The sequence below is a fragment of the Micromys minutus genome (assembly GCF_963924665.1).
Source record: "Micromys minutus genome assembly, chromosome: 23".
Lineage (NCBI taxonomy): Eukaryota > Metazoa > Chordata > Mammalia > Rodentia > Muridae > Micromys > Micromys minutus.
This window is the reverse complement of record NC_137958.1, coordinates 2,918,713-2,938,464: the sequence shown is the minus strand read 5'-3', so window position 1 is coordinate 2,938,464 and position 19,752 is coordinate 2,918,713.

The following is a 19,752-nucleotide window of genomic DNA, read 5'->3' as shown; positions in this document are numbered from 1 at the left end:
TTCCTATTTGAATGCCCCATCATCTTCTTCTAGGAAGTCATTCACGAAGACCACAAATGCTAGAGAGCTGTCTTTAATTGTGACTTTTATAGTCCATCTCGTAATTCTGTTGTAACTTCATTTGCTAGGCCTGGAGGAATGATGGGCAGCCTCTGGGGACTCGGAACCAGTTTCTCTATGCAGAGTCTTGCGAGGGTCCATTTGAGACATAACCTCTAACCCCGCCGAGAGCTGGTCCTCTTGGGTTTGCCACCTGCAACCCCTCCCTGTCCATCTGCCCTCCCCTTCTCAGAAAATTCCGCAGCGCTCCGGGCCAGGCAAGGGGTGACCAGGCATCCTGGGCCAGTGCGAAGCCCTCCTGGCACAGGAGCTCAGTGCCCCTGAAGTGGACACACAAGCCCCTTTCCACAGCCTCATGAACAACGTGAAGACCAGAACCGCTAGCTTTTCGCGGGTGCTGAATGCAGGGTCTTCGTCGCCCTTAAGGTCCCTCTTGCAGCTGCAGCCATCACCCCCCCCCCCTTGAAAGTGCAATTTGTTATCTGGCCCAGCCAGGAGCAAGGAGAGGTGCCCATTGGTCCTGGCTCCAGATCCGCTTATCTGGTCCTCTAAATACAGGCTCTCGCTGCCCTCCACGCCACAGGATTCGCGGGCAGTTAGCATCAGCAACTCTCTGGTGACCCCCCCCCCCCCAACCTCCAGGACCCTCTCTCTCTCTTCTGTGTGTTGCTCTGTGCCACTGTCTTTGTGTCTCTCTTTTCTCTGGCTTTTTCTCCCTTCTTATACACACAGGGAAGGGGGTCGCTCTTCACAACCAATGTCAAAAATGTCACACAAAAAGAGTGCAACAACTTGCCTTGCAAAGGACTCGGGGATCCCCTGAAGAAGTCCCCTGCGGTGAGCAGCTGCCTTTGCCTGCAGGTGCTAAACCATGTATGAATTTGGCTGGAGCTGATGGAGACATAGGACCCGTGTTCTTGTCCTCTCCCTTCCCCCTCCAGGAATCCTGTCTCAGTTTAAAAAATCTGTCCCTTCTGGGGCACCCCAGGGAGTGCCGAAGATCCATGTCTGGTCCCAAGAATCCCAGGTCAGCACAGGGACCAGACCTGCTCCCGGGGCAGAAGTCATGAAATTGAGAGTGCCGGCCAATGGCCAACAGAGGCGGCCCGCAGTCCCAGGGCTGCGAGGGCTGCCGCGACCTCGCAGCAGGAGGTGAGCAGCAGCCACCCAGCGCGCCACTGCCGCCGCCACCGCCGCCGCCCCGCCGCACACGCCCCAGCCCCGCCGCGCAGCCCCGCATTGCCTTACCGCTGCCCGCAGTCCGTCCCTCGCTGGCTGCGTCCGTCAGTCGGCCAGTCCGTCCCACGAGCCTGGAAGCGAGGACCAGAGCGGCGGCCCCGCAATCCCGGACGCCTCTCAGCGAGATGAACAGAAGGAGCCCGGGAAGGCACCGGGGTGCCCGTGGCTCCTCGCGCCGCAGGTCCCGCCGCTCCCTGTCGGCCGAAGGTGGCTGCGAGGCCGCGTCCTCCGCTTTGCGGCGACCGGAGCGCAGCGCTCGCCTCTGGCGCGGAGGCTGAGCGCCGGGACGCGGCGGGCAGAGGCGGCGAGGCTGGGCTGGTCACCCGCCCCTGGGTGCATGTTAATACGGCGGGGAGGAGGAGTCCCGCGCTTCCTCCGCCCAACCACCGGAGCCGGCGGGCGGGCGGCGGCCGCGGCCAGCAGCCAGGCGCTCCCACCCGCTCCGGCTGCTACCGAGTGGCCGCTGGCCTTGGTCCCGACCAAGACACGGGCGTCCCGGGCCGCGGGGAGGCGCTGGTGGCTCCCGGAGGGTGCGCTCGCGCCCGCTCAGCCTCTGTGGGCAAGTACGTCCGCGCTTTCCCGGGAGCGGATGCCAGCATCTCAGCCGGGAGCCAGGGGCGGCTACCCGCCAGTGGGCGTGACCTATCCCTACCCTTGCGCAGCGTCTTAGGGGGAAGTAAACTTCCGCTCCTGTCTGCCCAGCGCTCCTTCCTTACTCTGAAATGCTAAGTAGAGAAAGTTGACCTTGGCTCTGGGTCCATCCACAGACCCCGACTGTGGGCAAATGGTTGTTGGAAAGCTCGCCTCTACATCCTCAGAGCCCAGAGTAGGGTCCCTTGAAGAAGTAACCACATGGACTCACACATCATTGAAGGCTTCAAACCTGGTATCAACACTCAAAACTGCTCTTTCTTGGCGATTGGGTTTCCTCATTTTTACATCAACAGCTCTTGGACTGGTTATATGGATTAGATTAAACAATGTGTTTCTCATTCACTCACTAAATTTAAATGAAAGGAAAGAAAAATGTATTCTATTCATCTGTTCTCTAACTTCAGCAATATTGACCTTCGAGAATGTTGAACACCATACCACTAAGTTCTGAAGGAAAGATGGAAGGATGGAAGGAAGGACCCACCAGCATCACGGAAGGATCAGGGTAATAGGTTAGTTGAGAATGAAAAAAAAGAAAAAAAAAAAAAGACCACGCAGTGTGCTTCTCAGTACTACACTAGGCATTAAGTATGACAGGCAGGATCAACATTAGCATGATAAACTGGTTAACTGTGGCTAATCGCTATCTTCCCTGTTTACCTTCACCCCCCAAAAGGAAATGGCATGTTCACAGAGGAGCCCTTTGTTCTTCAGCTCCCAGAGACGACATTATGATGAAAAGTATATAATCTTCTTTATGTAATTGCACCCAGAAAGTTATAACAAGACTTAGCATCTGTTTTGTGTGCTATCTAATTATAAATATTAATAGAATAGTCTTTTAAAGAAAACACTTCTAAAAATGCATAGAAGCAAAAAGCGGTTTCCATAAAAACGTGACTCAGATAAATAATCTCCACAATTTCACTAAGTGATTTTCCACTAAAGAGAGAGAGAGAAATTGAGCTACTAAATAAAGGTAACCTCTTGGCGTTCTAACAGATCTTCCCAGCCAGTTCAAGGTTGACAGTGCAGGGATGCCTGGCTCCCCGAAAAGGCCCCTGAAAACAGTCCTCATATTTCAGAAGGGGCAATTACAGGGCTTTTACTGGCTTATGAATACATCAAATCCATAGATTTTTTTAAAATGATGCCACCTATTTCAGAAAATATTCATAATTGTTAAGTCCTAACATAAATTAGATAACTTTAGTGAAAAAAAAACTTTTCAGATACCAAAAATTCTTCTATGTCTTTATTATAAATAGATTTGTATACAATAAATTCTCTATACCTCAATGGTAGAGCGTTTGATTTCAGAAGATAAAATTCTAATAGGAGAATAATAATATCTATATAACGTTGCTATTATGAGGATCTTCTGAGTGTGATAGAAATCAAATGTGACTAAGGTAAGGGAAAACTGTCAGAAAGATAGCAAAACCTGCCAGTATTAGAGAGGGGCTCAAACCCACTGTCAGGAGCAAGTATGAGTGGACACAGTGCTCACGGGAATGATCACGGTGAGCTAGAGAGAGTTTAGTTTGTGATTACAGAATCGCAGAAGAGAACACCAATGGTTTGTTCTGTTCGCCCACCCCTGGACCACTGTCATCCTTGGCTTCAGTGTCTGAACAGCCACTCTTTAGAGCTCTAACTGCTTCGTTGCTTTGCTAAACCAGGAGGGAGAAGAATACATTTGAGTCCTCTGGCTTTATGTACAGGATATACCAGTCTTTCAGACATACATGGGATTAGAAATAGATAAGTCATCAAAATAAGATCAGAGAGTTCAAAAGAAGACGAATTCGATATTGGGCTGTTTTTGAAAAGGATAGACATCTAGTCCATTGGCTGGCTATGGAATTTGCACTATAAGATGTCATATGCCTGTTTAATACATACTTTGTATCACCTATCTCTGCAATTACTTTGAAACAAATATTTTGTAAGGAACGCTGGTAGCATTTGTTTTTGTTGTTGTCCATGTGCTTGTTTTTATTTGACTTTTGAAATGTTACTTAGTTTCTATTATATGAATAATTATTTATATACACAGAATAGAATCCATACTCAAGGCAGAGCTAATCAGCTGTGTTCCTTTCTACTAACGTATGCTAACTGAATAATGCATGAAAAGATGCCCCCAGTCAGTGCTGCCTTCTGTGGGAAAGGGGACTTTGTAGATAAGAATAAGTTAAACATCTTGAGAAAGAAAGATTATCAGCCTTTATTCTTTTTATTCTTTATAATGACAATGATCCTTGTCAGATAGAACTTAGGGAATCAAACGCAGAAAGGAGAGGTGGGATTCTGCACTCTGTAAGCCCTTTTTATGGAGGAGGATAGCCATAAGGAATGGGCATTTTTGAAACATAAAAACAAATAGAGGAACCGCTTTTCTCAGCAGCCTCTAAGGTAGAGAGAGAGGTAGGCTAGGATCTCGATTTTAGCCCACTTAACCTTACCTTCTGACCAGCAGAGCTGTAAAATGACAACTTGACATGTCTTCTGTTCACCAAGTTTGTAGTGATCCTCAGTCATAACCAGAGACAAGTCACATAAACACTTCACCCAGACCAAAACACTCATGTTTCTAAAGCTGCACGTTTGTCGTTAGCAGGTTGCATGAGAGTCCTCTAACCATGGAAGTCCCCAGAAACATGTATCTTACTTCTGGAGAAGCTTACTCAGTGTTGGCTGAGTTGGCAAACATAATATTAAGAGTGGGTCATTTGAAACCACAGGCAGACAGGTTTCCTGCTGAAGTGTTTCCTATTTACTTTCTTTTTTCTTTTATTGGACATTTTTAAATTTATATTTCAAATGTTATCCCCTTTCTCAATTTCCCTTCAAGAAATCCCCATCCCATCCCCCCGCCCTGCTTCTTTAAGAGTGCTCTCCCACCCTCCCCTTCCCTTTGGCCTCCCCACCCTGGCATTCAGCCTTGACAAGACCAAGGGCGTCTCCTCCCTCTGATGCCCAACAAGGCTGTCCTCTGCTGCATATGTGGCTGGAGCCGTGAGTCTTATGTACCTTCCTCCAGTCTTTAACATCTTCACTACGTTAAAGATTTATGGATCCTTGGGCTTACTAGGTCATCTACTCTTTCTCTTTATTCAAATTTATTTCTCTTCCTGGCAGTGACAGCACAGAGTTACACCACTCTGTGCTCACCCAGAATTTGTGAGGTCTTTTGCTTAAGGCAGTAGTGAAAAATTAAAGACTTCTTGTATTCACCCTCCAGGACTTGCAAGAGACCTGCACCGTACACGAGGCTCCATACTCACAGGTCAGCCTCCGCCCACAGCCACTGTTGGCCTCTTCCACCATTGACACAGCTCTTGAATCCACCTCACTTCCCATTTCTAAGGTTCACACCTATAGGCTTCCGTTACGTCCCCTGTAGGATACATAAAGTCTTTCAGGTTCACACCTATAGGCTTCCATTACGTCCCCTGTAGGATACATAAAGTCTTTCCTCATCTATTTGCCTTAATGTAGATTTGCCTTTTCTTCAAAACGAATGGTCTCACTTTAAAATGTATGTTAAAACTACAATTTGGGTCATACAATCGTAGTCACAGTTATTTTTATCAAGTATAAATCTTCATCATGACACACAGGTGCCATGTACTGGCTCCTTCCTGCTTATCTGGTCTTTGCCTTCATGGTTTGTGAATTTTCTTCCAAAAACAGAACTGTTCTCTAATGTACAATTATGTGGTGTGTTCTTGTCATACACGCAACGTGTTTTGGGCATACATGTATGTCTATCTCAAGTTTTCTTTCTGGAATGCTCTGTTTTTTCTTTGTCGACTAAGACTTACTTCAAGAGTGGCTCCAGGTACACTTTCCCCCAAATTTTTGGGTTCTATCAAGTGTTACCAATAGTGACCTGACCGTGCCTATCACAGGCCCAACACATGCCTATCATATATTAACAAGGTGAGGTTAGGTTTGTAATATTTATGAGATTCTGTCCTTATTTAGATAAACACCAATTGGCCTAGCAGTTGTTTTCTACAGACAGTTGGTATATATTTGCAATTTCAACTGAGCATAACAGCGTTAAGGTCTGGCGAGAAGGAGATCCGAGCAGCCAGGGGGCAGAAAAATCTCTGCCAAGTGCACACGGAAAACGCACCCCTGCCGTGCCAGACCCAGGGACCAGGAACCCAGCATTGGGAACTCTGTTCCCACCTGGTGGCTTTGGGGCACAGAACAGGGCTCCAACCATCCGCCACCTGGACAAGTAGAGATCCAGGGACACAGACCAGGTACAAGGGAAAGGCAAGAACATATCACTGACAACAAGATGGCAAGAGGAAAGCAAAAGAGCATATCCCAAGGAAACCAAGACAACCTGGCAACACCAGTACCCAGCTTTCCCATCACAGCAAACATTGCATTGCCAAACACTCCAGAAAAAAGAAGACACAGACCTAAAATAATACCTTAAGACAATGATAGAGATCCTTAAACAAGAACAGGAGGAAAAGCAAAAAGAATCAGAAGCTTTTAAAGAAGAAACAAGAAAAGCACTCAAACAACTCAAAGAACTAGAGGAAAACAGAACCAAAGAGATGAAGGAATGGAAGAAGGAATTTAAAAAGAAAATTGACACAATAAAGAAAAGACTAAAAGACATAACCCTAGAGGTAGAACACCTAAAAGGAAATCAGGAGTCACAGAAGCAAGAATTACCAATAGACTAGGAGAGATGGAAGAGAGAATCTCAGGGGCCGAAGACAACATTGTAAACATCGACAAAACAGCCAGAGAAGATGCAAAAACCAAAAAGCTCCCAACCCAAAATGTCCAGGAGATCCAGGACACAATAAGAAGACCAAACCTAAGGATAATAAGAATAAAAGAGGGAGAAGAGTATCAACTAAGAGGCACAGTAAATATATTCAACAAAATCATAGAAGAAAACTTCCCTACCCTTAAGAATGAGATGACCACGAGCATAAAAGAAGCCTTCAGAACTCCAAATAGGTTGGAACAGAAAAGAAATTCCTCCCGACACATAATAGTCAAAACACCAAGTGCCCAAAGCAAAGAAAGAATACTAAAAGCAGTAAGGGAAATAGGTCAGGTAACATATAAAGGCAGACCAATCAGAATCACACCCGATTTCTCAACAGAGACTAGGAAAGCTAGAAGAGCCTGGACAGACATCATGCAGACCCTAAGAGAGCACAAGTGCCAACCCAAGCTGCTATACCCAGAAAAACTATCAATCACCATAGATGGAGATGAAGATATTTCAAGACAAATCTAAATCTACACAATATCTGACCACAAACCCAGCACTACAATGAATTATAGGTGGAAAACCCAATACAATGAGGGGAACTACATCCTAGTAAAAACAAAAAAAAACTCTTAAGCAAGAAAACCAAAAGAAAAAAGAGACACAGACATAACTCAACCTACAAAAGCAATAATAGTAGGAAACAGCAAACACTATTCCTTGATATCTATTAATATAAGTGGACTCAACTCCCCAATAAAGAAACATAGGCTATCAGACTGGATACATAAACAAAATCCAGCCTTTTGCTGCATACAAATACTCATCTCAGAGACAAAGACAGACACTATGTCAGAGTAAAAGGATGGGAAAAAACTTCCAAGCAAACAGCCCCAAGAAGCAAGCTGGAGTGGCTATTCTAATATTGAATAAAGTAAATTTCCAACCAAAAGTTATCAAAAAAGATAAGGAAGGACACTTTTTACTCATTACAGGGTAAATCTGTCAGGAGGAACTCTCAATCCTTAACATATATGCTTCAAATACAAAAGCACCCACATTCATAAGAGAAACCCTACTAAAGCTCAAAAAATACATTTCACCCCACACAATAATAGTGGGAGACTTTAATACCTCACTCTCACCAATGGATAGATCATGGAAAAACAAACTGAACAAGAACATTGTAAAACTACCAGAGACTATGAACCAACTGGAATTAATAGATATCTACAGAACATATCATCCTAAAGTAAAAGAATACACCTTCTTCTCAGCACCCCATGGCACCTTCTCGAAAATTGACCACATAATTGGAAACAGAACAAGTCACAATCCATAAAAGAAGATTGAAATACTCCCATGCATCCTCTCAGGTCACCATGGTCTAAGGCTGGTCTTTAACAACAACAAAGACAACAAAAATCCCACATACACATGGAAACTAAACAACGCTCTGTTAAACGATAGCAGGGTCAAAGAAGAAATAAAGAAAGAAATTAAGGATTTTCTAGAATTCAATGAAAACAAAAACATAACATACCCTAACCTATGGGATACAATGAAAGCAGTACTGAGAGGAAAACTCATAGTTCTGAGCGCTTCCAAAAAGAAACTGGAGAGAGCATACATCAGCAACTTGACAGCACAGCTAAAAGCTCTAGAACAAAAAGAAGCAGGTACACCCAAGAGGAAGAGACAGCAAGAAATAATCTAAATTAGGGCAGAAATAGACCAAATAGAAACAATAAAAACCATCAAAAGAATCAACAAAACCAAGAGCTGGTTCTTTGAGAAAATCAACAAGATTGATAAACCCCTAGACAGACTAACTAGAGGGCAAAGAGAGAGTATACAAATTAACAAAATCAGAAAGGAAAGTGGAGACATGACAACTGAAACTGACGAAATTCAAGAAATCATCAGATCCTACTACAAAAGCCTATACTCCACAAAGTTGGAAAATCTGGAGAAAATGGATGAATTCCTAAACAGATACAAGTTCCTAAAGTTAAACCAGGACCAGGTAAACCATCTAAACAATCCCATAATACCTAAAGAAATAGAAGAAGTCATCAAAAGCCTCCCAATCAAAAAAAGGACAGGTCCAGACGGGTTCAGTGCAGAATTTTATCAGACATTTATTGTGGACATAACACCAATACTCTCCAAACTGTTCCACAAGATAGAATCAGATGGAATACTACCTAAGTCATTTCTTGAAGCTACACTAACTCTCGTACCTAAACCACACAAAGACCCTACAAGGAAAGAGAACTTCAGACCAATCTCATTTATGAACATAGATGCAAAAATACTCAACAAAATCCTTGCAAACCGAATCCAAGAACACATTAAAATGATCATTCACCATGATCAAGTAGGCTTCATCCCTGGGATGCAGGGATGGTTTAATATAAGGAAATCCATCAATGTAATTCACCATATAAACAAACTCAAAGAACAAAATCACATTGTCATCTCACTAGATGTTGAGAAAGCATTTGACAAAATTCAACACCCTTCATGTTAAAAGTCCTGAAAAAAACAGGAATCCAAGGTCCATACCTAAACATAATAAAAGCAATATACAGCAAACCAACAGCCAACATCAAACTTAATGGTGGGAAACTTGAAACAATCCCACTAATATCAGGGACTCGACAAGGCTGCCCACTCTCCCCCTACCTATTCAACATAGTACTGGAAGTCCTGGCTGGAGCAATTAGACAGCAAAAGCAGATCAAGGGGATACAAATTGGAAAGGAAGAAGTAAAAACATCGCTCTTTGCAGATGACATGATAGTGTACTTAAGTGACCCCACAAATTCCACCAGAGAACTCCTACAGCTGATAAACAAGTTCAGCAAAGTGGCTGGATATAAAATTAACTCAAACAAATCAGTAGCCTTCCTATACTCAAAGGACAAACATGTGGAGAAAGAAATTAGGGAAAAGATACCCTACACAATAGGCACAAAAACTATGAAATACCTTGGTGTGACTCTAACTAAGCAAGTGAAGGACCTGTTTGACAAGAACTTCAAATCTCTAAAGAAGAAAATTGAGGAAGATCTCAGAAAATAAAAAGATCTCCCATGCTCATGGATTGGAAAGATCAACATTTTAAAAATGGCCATCCTACCAAAAGCAATCTACAGATTCAATGCAATCCCCATCAAAATTCCAAACCAGTTCTTCATGGAATTGGAAAGATCAATGTGCAATTTGATCTGGAACAACAAAAGACCTAGAATAGCTAAATCCATCCTCAACAACAAGAAAACATCTGTGGGAATCCCTGACCTCAAGCTATATTACAAGGCAATTATGCTGAAAACTGCATGGTACTGGTACAGAAATAAGCATGTGGATCAATGGAATAAAATAGAAGATCCAGAAATGTGCCCTCACGTATATGGTCACCTGATTTTTGACAAAGGAGCCATAAACATTCAATGGAAAAAGGACAGCCTATTCAACAAATGGTGCTGGTCCAACTGGCACTCAGCATGCAGAAGAACGAAAATAGACCCTTTCTTATCTCCTTGTACAAAGCTCAAGTGTAAGTCGATCAAAGATCTTTACATTAAACCAAATATACTGAAATTATTAGATGAGAAAGTAGGGAAATCCTTAGAACACATAGGCACAGGAGAAAATTTTCTGAACGAAACACCAATGGCTCAAGATCTAAGGGCAAAGATTAACAAATGGAACTTAATGAGATTGCAAAGTTTCTGTAAGGCTAAGGACATTGTCAAGAAAACAAAACAGCAGCCAACAGAATGGGAAAAGATCTTTACCAACTCTGCATCAGATAGATGCCTAATATCCAAGGTATACAAAGAAGTCAAAAAGCTAAACACCAGAGAATCAAATAACCCTATTAAAAAACAGAGCTAAACAAAACGTTCTCAATTGAGGAATATCGAATGGCTGAGAAACATCTAAGGAAGTGCTCAACATCATTAGCCATCAGGGAAATGCAAATCAAAACAACCCTGAGATTCCACCTTACACCAGTCAGATTGACCAAGATCCAAAACTCAGATGACAGCAGATGCTGTCGAGGTTGCAGAGAAAGAAGAACACTTCTCCACTGTTGGTGGGGTTGTAAATTGATACAACCACTCTGGAAATCAGTCTGGCAATTTCTCAGAAAATTGCACATAGTACTACCTGAAGACCCAGCTATTCCACTTCTGGGCATATACCCCAGAGACACTCCAATATACAACAAAGATACCTGCACCACAGTGTTCATAGCAGCTCTATTTATAATAGCCAGAAGCTGGAAAGAACCCAGATGTTTTTCAGTAGATGAATGGATACAAAAATTTTGGTACATTTACACAATGGATTACTACTCAGCTATCAGAAACAATGACTTAACCAAATTCTTAAGAAAATGGTTGCATCTAGAGAATATCATCCTGAGTGAGATAACCCAGGCACAAAAGAACAGACATAATATGCAGTCACTGACAGTGGGATGCTAACCCCAGAGACTCGGACTGCCCCAGAATCAACTCACAGACTGTGTGAAGTTCAAGAAAAAAAAGAAACAAACAAACAAACAAAAAACCATTATGCTCAATCCTTATACACCAAGAAAACGTTGACTAATTCCGGGTTACATCCTGTTTTACATGTACTTTTTGCTCATTGTAACAAGTAAGACCTTAATGCAGAATATCAAATCTTAAAAAAAAAAAAAAGCCAAGCACCGACAAAAATGTATTTGTATATATTTATGCAAAAATGTTTAAAAATTTTTTCTTTTATCTTGTTTTATTATAATAAAGTTAAAGTAAGAAAAAAAAGAATATTATATGATGTATGTCTGTATCTTAATGCAATACAGTATTAACCTGGCAGCAGATTGAAAATCCATACTTTTAGCATGCTTAGGAAATGGGAATCCAATCAGATTAATGACATAAATCAAGAAGAAGGTCATAGAAAAGAGGGAGGGGAAATGTTAGACACAGATATCATGAAGTAGGAAATGAAGAAAATGGAGGGGAAAGGGAGGGAGGGCAGGACAGGTGAACATCCAAGGAGAGATATAAATGGCACCAAGGATGTTTGAAAAGCTTATAATAAAACATTGTTTTAAGTTTATTTAAAGTACACATCTAACATATGTATATGTTTTATATATTATTCATTGACATATGTGCATATATGTGTTAAATAGAGTTATGTAGTATGTGGTGACAGTGTTCACCTACCCTTCTGTCTTCAGGAACCATAGACTATCTAAAAAGAAAAACTCTGTGCCAAGCAAGAGCCTCGTCCCCTAGAGACTGAACAAGGGATTCACAGGATTTACAAAACACAATAAACCATTGACATTCCCCTTGGCTGCATCACAGAACTCACAGGTAAGACTCTGATGATTAAGGAAATCAAGCTGATGATAGTGACTTGGAAGACTCTGTCTCAGATTATCAGAAAGTGCTCCATGAGCTGCCAAAGGAAAAAGGCTAATAACAGTTCTACACAGTTATAAAGCCTTCAAGACATGAAGACAACTGCCTTACAAGGTATCTCCAGTGGAGCAATAATGGGGCATTTATCACAGGGTGGGAAACCAACTGCCCTCTATTTAGAATTAAGGAGTTACTCACACCTGGTACCATAAATGAAGCTAGGAGTCATGGCTTGAGAGGTCATAGGCCCTAGAGGAGAACCTACCACTGACATTTCTCTAATTAATATGGCCTCCCACTCTATTCTAAATATTTATCCTAACATTCGTACATCAGTCCGTCTCTCTCAGCCTCATAAAAACTCACTTTTGTCTGTCACAGATGAGAGTTACTATGGAGAGCCGTGCTTTGGTGGTTTTCCCAGGAAAGGGAACTTTTAGAATTTCTATGTCCTTGATTTTTATGCCTAATTTTGGAATAGTAATAATGGGTTTTCAAAATTTTTATTAATTTCAATTTTTATGTTTTTCGGTATGGCGGCACATACTTGTAATTTCAAATCCCAGTAAACGGAGGCAGGATGACTCAATTGGGACTAGACTAAACTGTGCAGAGAACTTCTGTCTCAAACCTCCAAACTGAAGTGCGTTTTCCTCAGTCAGGGACTTCAATTATCTCATTGTGTCTTGATTTTCCTTTTTTCTCATTGGCACTCCCACGTTGAGCCCTTCCTGAGGCGATCTCAGGAGGGGAAAAGTCATTGTCAGGACCTTGGGAGTCACTCTCACAACCACGGAAAGACACAGAGCCCAAGGCTGGAAAACAGTCAAAAAGCCAAAAAATGTGGGATTTTAGAATGTAAGATCTACCAAATCTGAACTTCAAACCCACATTTCTGTACATGTACATGAATAAGATAAAAAGATGTTTCCGTTTTAGCAGCACAGAGCAACCGAGCTATCTTCCACACAGGCTTGCAGAGCCTCAGCTGCTGCAAATGCTGATCCGCAGACGGGAACGGGGAAGAGAAGGCGCATTGCTTTACTAGTCCGTCATACCTGCATTCCAAGTGAGAACTCGGAAGTCTGTCTGAAATAAGAAGCAGGCTGAGCCCTTCTTTCAGCCTTACCGCCATAGTTAGGCACCAAATGTTTTCAGTTTCTTTAAACAAGAAGGTATTTACTTCACTCTGAACTTGAACTTGGTGTAAATTTTTCATCTTCAAGATAACATTGAAAGTCTTTGATATGACATGTGAAGCCGTTCGCAGTCACTACTAAATTATCAAAATATGTCACCTGCATAGAATCAGTGCACATTTTGGACCGCAGTGAAAAACTTTATTAAAACCGTTTTAATTCACTGGAAACAACAATTTCAGGTAAAAAAAAAATCAAAGTATCTTTGGAAAGTAACTTTAGAATATGCAACCTTTACTACACAAGACTACCAGCAAAACACAGGCAAAAGAAGGGGAGATTTTTTTTGTAATTAGCAAAAATAAGCTAATATTGTGAAAATTAGAAGGAGTGAATATTCACATTTTTATGTCAAGGGACCATTATACTTAACAATTCTGCCTTAAGCTTTCTTAACTTAGGAAGACATTTAATGCTTTGAAATAATCTTAGAATTATGTAGTATTCTAATTCCTCCAGAAACATAAATGTTCTTGACAGAGTACATTAAGTAAAACTGGCCCAAAACAAAAAATAGCACCAGGATTTGACCTTTCATTTGTTCCATGAAATACACCCAGACAGCTGAAGGAATTGTATTAATCTGTTTTCATACTAGGTTTAATCTGTCTTCCTGGTTTTTAAGTTTTTTGTGTTGGGTGGATTTATTTACATTCAGTCAGAGAAAAAATATTTGAAACATGATTCTCAGTAGAGATAATCCAGATTAAAGATAATTCATAACATTGCAAATGAATTACAGTCAGAACAAGCCAATAATTAGGCTGTCAAGGAGCAACAATGTACATTCAACTGTACAGCACACTGTTTACATTGTTGTGCACATCAAGTAAGCAAAACATCTTTTATCAGTGAAAGTGGGTGTAGCTCAGGGGAAACAAGTCACTTCCTAATGTTTGCATAAAAAGATTGATAAGACACATGGGGAGAATTCTGTGAATAAACTACACTCTCTTAAGAATTAGATTCTTTAGATATAAATGTGCCAGAAAATATATCTTAAATTCGCAGAAGCATCATACCCAGTCATGTATTTTAATATTAATATCTATGCTAACATATACTTTAAAGACATAAAAATAATAAAGTGAGTTATATTCAGGTCTGGAACACTAGAAAAATTGAAGCTGATTTCTTGGGGGTTATTTGGGTCATTATGTTTCCATCATTCATTAAAAACTAATCATAATGTATTTCTATTTTGTGTGATAACAGGGGAATTGCATGGAAAAGAATAAGGTATGTCTTCAGTCTCCAAGATTTCTCCATGCTAAAGGAAACATAATTTAATCTGGGGCTGGGAGGTGGCTCAGTAACATTTTGATCTGCCGTCCTCTTGTAAACATGAGGCGCTGATTTTGGATTCCCATCAACCATGTTAGCAGAAGAATGGTGGTAGCTTTTGTAACATCAACTTCTGATGGGCTGTGAAGCTTATTTTATGCCAAACCAGTGAGCTGAATGATCTCTCAGTACAGTGAGAGACACTGTCTCAAAATACAAGGAAGACTACAATTGATACAGACACACAACACTGACCTCTGACTTACAGGTACACATACCCACACCAACAAGAACATATACACAATTTATATATAGTTCATATAAATAATCATACATAATTTATACATTTCTACATATATATTATATGTTATGTACTTTATAAATTATTTTATTTATTTCTTAATGTATTTAATATTTACTATATAAATTTATATAATATATAAATTATTATATAATACAATAACAATCATTAATTATATATAAAATATGACATAGAATACATAATGAATATGATGAAATTTGAAGCGAAATAATATTGGTAAATGCATCCGGCAATGCTTGCTGGTATGTTAGTATTCAGAACCTTGTTCCTGCTGCTGATGTCTGCAATAGTGGTGGTTATGATACTTAAGACTCATTACATTAGATCTTCAGAGTCAGGGAGACGTAGCAGGAGTGGGCTACATCTCCACTCAGCCGAGGCATAACTATGTCTTAGGCATACAAAGAGTTTGTTTCCCAACCTGAGTGTACTTATGCACATTTAGCTGTGTTCTATGGTTGTAAAGGTAAACTGGGCATTGGAGTTCTGTCAGCTAAATGGTAAATTACAATCTGATGTAGAAAAGACTGAGAGAATTTTGGAGTGTTCACTATAGACCCAATCTTGCATACAAAGAATTGTATTAATTTATTGTAAAACTAAAGCTTGTGTGGAAACAGCATCTTGCATACGATATACCATCTGGAAGGAGTGGAGCTGAACTTTGCCCTGGGTTATTGGTGTCTAAGGCTGCATTTAACACCTCTTCTCTAATACATGTGTAGCTTTTAACACCACAGGTAGGGAGGTAATCTGTATATGGTAAACTCTTAAAAATGTGTTTTATTTACTAGATATTTAACAATTTTCATTTAATTAACCTTGTGACAAATGAAGAAAATTATCTCCATGGAAAGATTCTGTGTGACTTGGCTCTGTGTCTTATCTTCTTGAACACAATGATCTCCAGTTCTATCTATGTTGTTACAAATGAACTGATTTAATGAGTTATAGAGACGTTTTTATTTTTCTTAAGGAAACACTCAGTGTTTGAGAGGACTGGTGCATTTACTCTTATTTTAATATTATGCAATCTATACATACATTGAAACAGCTTTGATAAACCATAAATATATGTAATTATCTTGGTTTGATGATTCAGTTTTTAAAGAGAGACATTCATGGGAAGTGGAGCAAGAAGGGCTACATAGGGAACTTGGAGGGGGGAAAGAAAAGGGAAATGAGATAATTATATTGTCATCTCAAAGAACCAAAGAAAAAAAGGAAAAATATAAGCTTAAAGCACTAAAAAAGTTCTAACAGATATTATTGCAATAAAGTGCATTACACCTTTACAGGTTACAGTCCCTTCCTTGTTCCCTCCTTGGCCTGTTAGGCACTAAATTCTCGGGAATCTAGTGCAATCAAGGCTGCCACCAGAAGCTCAGATTTACTCTCTTGAAAGCACTGAGTGACTATGAAGTCTCCTGACTCTGCTCAGTTTTTATCTCCTTTAGGGCTGGTAACATCCAAGTGAGGATAATGAGTCAGCTCCAAAAGTCCTGTTAAGAGCTTCAATGCTTTGTTAGATTTGTAGACATTGGTAGGCATAAGGGAAGAGATATGGGGTCGATTTGTGAACAAGTTTTCCCAATGCTCAACTCTTGGATTTTGCTATCACAATACAACAGATTTGACTCTGGCCACTGATAGAATCAATGTTCAGTTCTTGGAAGCTCCTTAGAGAAACCAGGTCAAGTTGACACTGACCCATGCCTCCCACTTCTGTGAGCTGCGTGCACTTGGATATTAGGGGAATGGCAGTAAGAAACTTCTCACCTCTTATATGTGTTCATCGAGGCCTGGGCCCCTAAAATCAATCACCAGAACCCTAGAATCTAAAAAAGAAAAAAAAACAAGTATTTTAAAAGACATGTTCTCTTAAAGGGGTTTCTCTCAGATGAGACTGTGGAGAAAGGTCCATTTGTTTGTGCTCTAAGCCAATGACAAAAACACAGGGGAAAGAGCAGAAAAACAAGCACACACAGGAAACAGTAAGAAGAGGAGATTTCAAAGGCCTTCCTGCTCCAGAGATAGTCTTCTTGAGAATGAATCAAACATCAACCAAGGGGATATATATATAATTCTCACAGGACATCATGTCTGGGCTGACCTGGGCCTGGACAGAAACTGAACATGGATGGTCATTAAGAGAGTAAGTTGAAAGTCATGTTGGCAGAATGTTTTCTGTTTCATCTTTTCTTTCCTCTGTTTCTCAAACTTGCTTTCTGTTGCTGTGATGAACGACATGACCAAACAGAATTTAAGGAAGAAGGGATTTGGTTTGGCTTATGTTCCCGAAGGCTCCAATCCACAATTCCAGGCACTGTGTGGCAATCGTTGGCCGCATCAGGAGGCTAGTGGATCACATCTGCACACTGGAAACGGGATGAGAACAGGAAGTGCAGAGAGGAAATCGACCCTAAAGCCCACCACCCTCTACTAAGGCTTCACCTCCTAAATGTTTCATAACCTTTCCAAAGCTGTCACCAGCTAGGAAACAAGTGTTCAAACACAGGAACCCTTGGGAGACATGTCTTATTCAAGCCACAACAGTGAGGCAACTCAATAATAAGAAGCCATTAGAAGGGCTGGACTAATGGCTTAGCAGTTAAGAGCACTAGCTATTTTTTCAGAGGACCAAGGTTCAATTCCCAGCCCCCACACAGCAGCTCAGAATTGACTGCAACTCCTGTCCCAGGGGATGTGATACTTAGACACACAAGCAAGCAAAACACCAATGCACATAAAATAAAATAAAAAGTTACTTTACAAGAAGCACCCTCATGAGAAAGTAGAAAGAATCATAATGGAGAATTTTAAAAATTAAACACGCTGTTTTTATAGTGTTCTATTGTACAGAATGTTTGATAGCTACCATTCAGGCTTTTTAAACCTGCTTAATTTATCATCAAGGATAGATAAATGTGTGAAATACAAAATTAATGTTTGTAACTGTATAGTATTATCAAATGTCTATATTTCATTCAGACACATTTTATTGTTACCTTTGTGGTTACCACCCGATGAACAGGCAATGGCTCTTTGATAGCCTGACCCAAGACAGCAGGATTCATAGAGAAATTAATTTTTAAAAATGAAGAGTTGGGAGTTAAGCTTCATACACATCCCAGACTAAATTGCAAGTGTGGCTGAACCTTGGGAGCTATCCAGTCTCCTCCCATCTCTCTGGCTTTAGTGTTCCTCGGAGGTACTGGGGCTCACAGCAAGCTATTTTATGTCACTGGTCTGCAAACTGCTGAATTCCACTGTTTTCTGCTCAGATAATGTGGATTGGACTGTGCCCTCGGTGTATTGCACAATGATCGGACACCTTCTGGCATCTGATTTCCTTTCGGTGCTTACTGTTATTTCTAGAACTGCTATAGTTAGGGATGAGAGGGATTTCTTTTCCAAATTATGACTGTTTTCTTTACTAACGTTTTTCTCCTCTAAAAGGCTCTTTGACTTATAAATGATCATAAAGTAAGGCATACAGACATGAGATGCAGGGAGAGGAATGAGAAGGCATCTCATCTGAGAGGGGTCCTCATATTTGTTGGTGGGGGACATTGGAGTGGAATAAAAAGTTCAGGATGGAAGTGAGTAGATTATTTCAAGCTCTTTGTGAGTTTATATATGAAGCAATGGCTATCAGAACTCTCACTGACCACACACTTGATGGATACATGAGGCTACATTGGACCACACCAAGATGCCCTATCTCATGTTAAGTCAGGGGCCAGTGAATACAGGTTTTGTTTTCTGCTGCCTCATCACATTTCCCTGGTCCATGACTCCCTCACTACCCTCCTCAGCTACATGACACAGTTTACGATATCCAGCAACCAAACTCAGGTGTGAGCAGTGCTCCATCTTCCTCTGCCCTCCGTAAGAATAAGGAGTGACATGTTCTGGGACACTTGCAGGTAAAATGTGCTTGGCTGAATATTCTTAGGAAAGGAACTATGAATTTCCATCTGGGCAGTTTAATTCTAACTTTCAGGGATTCCATTTGTCTGTTCATTTGATTAGTTTTCTCTCCTTCCTTGATCCTACTAGTGTGTAGTTGATGTCTATATACAGGGGAGGGCAGGCACAAGATAAGATGAGGCCTGTGATTGGGCAGTGAAGAGATGGGCAGTGACACAGTTTTGGAAAAGCAGAGGAGAGAGGAGAAGGAGAAGATGGAGGAAGAAGAAGACCCAGACCCGTGTGGCTTTAAATAGCCACAGGTAGCTATAAATATCTCGTAAGGGCTAAATTAGAACAGGACAATTTGTCTTATCTAGGTGGGCAGTTTATATAAATATCAATTGGTTCTAACTTTATTGTATGGATGTTTTGTGGAGTGAGAATTTACTGATAAATCTGATTGATAAATTATAAGATTCTAGAGTTTTGATTTTGTCGGGCTACAGAGGATTGTGACAAAAATTACAGGGAGCGGATGCCGGGAATGTGAACAGAGTCCTCAATGGAGAGCCAGCTGGGGGAGGTCAGCCACTGCATACGGCTATCCTTGGGGGCAGAGAGCAAAAGGGGGTAGCATGGTGTGGTGACATGGAACAAGTCACCAATTTTTTTATTAATTACCACTATACTAGTGTATTGCATATGTTGGTTCAAATCTTCCTTGAATCCATTGAGTATACAAATATGTTTTATTGGAAAGTTCTTTCTAATGATGTCACCAACAAGTACTTTATTCACTAAAGTGTCTCAAGTAAGGGCATACCATCAACAAGTTTTAAGCCACTGATAAAGAGAATATTTGTCGAGGATTTGTTTGGTTCT